Here is a 5,228-nt window from a genome sequence, read left to right as displayed (position 1 = left end):
AAGAGGGACAAAGCCCGCGCAACTCCTCCCAGAGACCGCCAACAGCGCCATCTTGGGACGGGAAAGGGCTCCGACCGTATTAGGAACGGAGAACGTGGCGGCCATCTTGCTTTGGGAATCGTTTGTACCCAAAAGCTACAGGGAACGCCAACGTGGCGACCATTTTGGTATGGGAATAGCACGGCGCTTCCTCGGCTTGCCCTGTCGGGTCTCTGAAGCGGTAACTGTAGAGCAGCTGGGTTTGAAGTTTACCAGGAGGAGGAGGCGTGACGCCACATCCGCTTCCGGTGGAGAGTTGCTGAAGTCCATGCTGTTTCACCAGACTGCTGATGTGAGTTGCTTGAGGGGTGGGGACTGTGCTGCGCTGCTGTGTGTCCCTCTCTGTGGAGTGCAGAGGCCACCTACCTCTCCCCTGGGGTGTTCCTCTGGGGGTGTCTACAAAACCCAGCTTTGTTAATGTACCTCGCCATGATTATTATTACTGGGGCAGGTTTGTGCAGTTTGGAGGGTGCAACATAAACCAAAGAGCTATCCATATCACATATAACCCAACAGAGCTGTTATTTGCTGGGACCCTTTAAAATAGTCACATGGCCTCCCTCTTCCCTTTGAATTGTGCCTTTTACAAGGACTAGGATGTCCCTTTTTTCGTCCAACATTCTGCATGGTCGGGGCTGGCTTTAGCATTTGCGGGGCAAGTGCAGCAAATTAGGTGCAGGCCCCTTAATTTGCAAATTACAACATCACAGGAAGCAACATCACAAGATAATGACCACTACGTATGTAGACAGCAGCGAAAAAACGTTTAAAAAAATATATTACAGGGCCTGCAGTAACTGCCACTGTAGTTATGGTTAAGTTGCAGAAGCCACAGGAAGAGCACTTTTTGGGCGGTTTATAACTCCCCCAACCCCGACAATTCCTCATAGAACTTTGCTAAAAAGTATATGGTCCCGTCAGATTGATTCTGCGAAGTTTGGTGAGGTTTAATGCAGGGGGCAAAAGTTATAGGGAGGGGGGGCTCCCAAAATGTGTTGTTTTCCCCATAGACACAATGGAACAACAAATGTGCTTGCGCCTACAGCCCAAATTGCTGCATGGATTTTCACTAAATTGTCGCCAGGAGCGGTGGCTTGGTCCCAAAAGCATGCTTTTGTAAATTTTCAGTAAATTACACTGTATTTAATTTTTTAAAATGGCCAAAAAGTAGGTAAAACAAAATGAGTGCTGTCTGTGTTCGGACTGCAGACTCGCTTACCTTGTTGGTCCGCGGACGAGCCTCCAATTGGTCCAAAGGTCGGCTTGATGTCTGCAGACAATGGACGCGCCCGCTGATTTGGATGGTGAAAAGCGTAAGGTGCTTCATATGGCCATAAGAAGCCAAAAAACAGGTGTTTTTTCACCCCTTTAGTCCGCGAACAGTCCGAATGTTCGGGTACAGTCTTGTGATGTTCGCTAACATCTCAGATGTTCAGGAACATCCATGCCTATTTTTGAATTACAGGGTTGGTGAATAGCAGTTTTTGGATGGCTTATAACTTTGGCGCCACTCAATGAAACTGCATGAAATTTTGCAATATCATTCTAGACCTGACCCCGAATGGCGCTGTTTTGCCAAGAGGGAGCAAAAGTAGAGGGGGTGGTCCCAAAATATTTGAAAGGCTTATACATTTGATGTCATTTGATGAATCTGCACACAAGTATGCAAAACTATTTTAGACCCTGAATAGAATGGATTTGCAAAGTTTGGGGGGATTTTGTCAAGAGGGGTCAAAATTAGAAGGGGGTATCAACATTTTTCAGATGGCTTATAACTTTGTTGCTATTTGACGAATGTGCACACAGGTTTGCAGAAAGATGATAGACCCAACCTTGAATGCAGGTGCAAAGTTAGAATTAATTTTGTCAAGTGGGGCTAAGTTATTTGACTATTTTATGTACGCCCATTTTGACACCTTTCCCAAAATTAAAACATTGGCGGATTTGCAGCAAACTCGTGCAAGGCGCATTGGCAAGGACCCGAAAGCATGGTTTTGCAAATGTGTCTGTGGTTTATTTTTTGAAAAGTGTCATAATGTAGGTATGACCCGGACAATCTGGCTACTGGCCATGGCCACAAGGCACCGGCAATGGGGTTAAATTGGGCATGGCCACCAGGTAACGTTTTTTGGTAAAGTTTTTCGAAATCGGTACAGGTTTGAATGGGAAGAAAAATTCTGATTGTGGCTACTGCCAGAAGTGCGGGATGAGATTGCAGCAAATATTTGCTCCGAGCATCGTCAAGGGCCTCGAAGCATGGTTTTGCAAGTCTATCCTCTGTTTTATTTTTTTCCAAAGGGTCAAAAAGTAAGTGCAGAAAATAGTGATATAACTTTGCTGCCTATGCAGTAGGCCTGGCCCTCGGCAAAAACAAATGTCTACTTTGATTTGCCTATTGGGGAATGCAGCATGGCCAATGCCTTTGCCCCATGGATTGTGGAAACTGGCCATGGCTGCACGCCATAAGCACTGGCCATTGATCACGTTATGAGGGTATAGTAAACACTGAACTAGGATGCAGGGTCGGTGCAGTGGATAACTGGGTAGTTTGATAGGGCTGTGGTCTCGTTCTAAGTTCACTCTTAAGTTCCATGTGTGCATTCCACCTATGCAGAATGCTACACATCTCCCTTTCTCCTCAAAGCAAAACACAATTGTATAGGAGTGCAAGATCTGGTTGGCTTGATAAAGTATTGCAATGTAGGTAACATGCATTGTAGAAATATATAGAAATGGGAGTAAACAAACTCTGTGTAACTTAACTGAAACCAATAAAGTAACATTTAAGTAGTGTATGTAACACAATATAAGAAACTAAACTAAGAAACTTGATGCAACACTACATCACAGGTAATGCTTGAAAGTGAAGCATGAAAAAGTATAAATGAGGGTTGGGCGTATTGAGGCACTGAGGTGTGTCTGAGCACAATTCACAGCAAGTTTACTCAACATAATCCTTCAGATAGGATGGTCTCCCACAGTTCCTAATGGGAAGTTCTCTTCTAAGAATTTTACAAGCCTCCTTGCACATAACCAGATCATTCTCTTCTCCTCTCTCCTGCAATTCTCTACACTTGCTTATAAATCTGCACACCCTATTCACATTCCACACCTGTTCATTTGACACTTTCACCGCACTATGTAACTTTTGATAACCTTCATGGGTTGTGACCGCTTTAAACCTTCTTCTCCCCTATTGCTTGGGAAAGTTTATGCGCACCCAACCTCCTTCTTTGACTGTGCTTTTAGTCACCTTCTGTCAAGTCAAATGAGGGATGAAAGGGTCTCATCCCCCTCTCTCGAACCACAGAAGCCGAATAGATCGACCCTCCCACCGTGGTTGGCACGGGTGTCTGAATGTAAATACACAGATAACCACGTGGCAGCCAATGGGGGGAAGACGGAGTTAGGGAAAGGGTGTGGAATGACAAAGGGGAAGGTAAGGAAGAGAAAACATGCATTTCTTAACACATCACTTAATACTGAAACTTCATAGTCCTGCACTCCCTGCTTGATACTGCCTATCCTATTCAACTCCTGAATATACCATGTAGCACCTAGGGTTCTTAATTATACTCTAACATACCCATGGCCATGTACGTGTGTGCATAACATGTATAACACATAGCAAACATGAAGCAACATAAACTGTATGCAACACACAAGGGAATCTTCCCTACATGAATTCAACATGACACATGGTTCCGTGGACTGACATTGTACGCGAGCAAACATAAGCGAAAAGATAAATCGTGACTTGTCTGTAGTTGGATGCCTGAAATAGTAAAGATTCCTCTCTTTACTGCAAGTATTGCCTTATAATCTGGGTATAAATAAAGTTACCAACAGTCTACTGAACCAACGCCAGTAGCTCAGAATTTAGCACTGAAACACCATGCTCGAGGCATTTAACGTAAATACTTGAATGTACTTATCTTAGGGTCCAGGTGACTTGAGAGTACACCCGGACATTAGGACATGCCGCTGTTGGAGCGCCGGAGTCGCTGCCGCGCATAGTCTGGAGCTCAAAGCTGTAGTATGGAAAGTTCACCGCTGCGGCCGGGGAAAACTGCCGAGTGACCCGCGTTGTCTCCAATAGTCACTGCCGTAGCCCGCAAGGATCTACAGACTCGGGCCGACAACTCTCTCTCACCGCCGTGATTGCCTGCAGCCCCCGCTCGCCGCCGTGATTGCCTGATTACCCAGATCGCCATCAGTTCGTCCAGAGCTCCATACACGCTGTCCTAGCCGCCCGTGCTGCACAACATGAATTATCAGCACCTGTGCACGGGCGGTTAACGGCTAAATACTCCCCTGATGGTCTCCAGCTGTCTCACGGCGCAAACTCCAGTGACTACAATTGGCCCTTAAGAATGCTGGAAACCATAGTCTTTACCTCAATTTCTCCTATACTGTCTCCTGGGCATGCCCCACACCCTATTCCTGACAGTACCTCCTCTCCCAGGGCTCTTCCCTGACCCTGCCTTTTCCGGATGACGTAAATGAAATTGCTTTATCAATTTTGATGCATGCACTGAGCTGGCAGGTTCCCATGAACAATCCTCCAGCCCATTGGATTAAGTACCACAAGTTCTGCTGTCTGCGTCTGGAATCCAATATATTCTTGACTTCATACTCTGTCTGACCTTCTTTGGTGATGGCTGGCGGTCTCTGTGCACGTGTTCTGGAACTGCGGGTTTAAGGAGAGAGACATGAAACACAGGATGTATTTTTAATGTATCAGGCAATTTAAGTTTAACAGCCATTGACAAAAATACATGTCACCACTTCATAGGGCCCAACAAATCTGGGGGCAAATTTACGATATCCTGCCAAGGGTAAATTACGTGTAGATAACTATACTTTGTCTCCCACTTGATAATGAGGAGCTGCCCATCTTCCTTTATCTGCCTGTTTCTTATAATCCATCTTTGCTTGTTCTAAATTCACTCTAGCCTTTTGTCTGATAGCCAACAATAATTCTTTCCTTTACTGTAATGCTGGAAATGTGTCCACTGGAGGTAACTGTTCTGGCAACATATTCTGTCCTTGTCCATACAAACATTCATTAGGTGACATCCCCAGTGAAGCATACTCGGTATTATTATACGTAAATTCTGCTAACCACAAATACTGTACCCAGGAATCCATACCGTCATGCAAATAACATTGTAAATATTGGTCCGATA

General features: G+C 45.2%; 1 protein-coding gene across 1 annotated transcript in view; it reads left to right on the top strand.

The window, feature by feature from the left end:
* The first annotated feature begins 165 nt into the window (after positions 1-165).
* Positions 166-5,228, top strand: part of DHX37 (DEAH-box helicase 37) — a 1,051,990-nt gene continuing 1,046,927 nt past the window's right edge. Inside the window, exon 1 of the mRNA XM_069620118.1 lies at positions 166-331. The gene's annotated coding sequence lies outside the window, so the exon portion shown is untranslated. The remainder of the gene's footprint in view (positions 332-5,228) is intronic.

This window comes from Ambystoma mexicanum, chromosome 10, assembly GCF_040938575.1.
Source record: "Ambystoma mexicanum isolate Mex_15411 chromosome 10, UKY_AmexF1_1, whole genome shotgun sequence".
Classification (NCBI taxonomy): domain Eukaryota; kingdom Metazoa; phylum Chordata; class Amphibia; order Caudata; family Ambystomatidae; genus Ambystoma; species Ambystoma mexicanum.
Note: the sequence above shows the minus strand (reverse complement) of the source record. Positions and strands in the feature narration are given on the sequence as shown.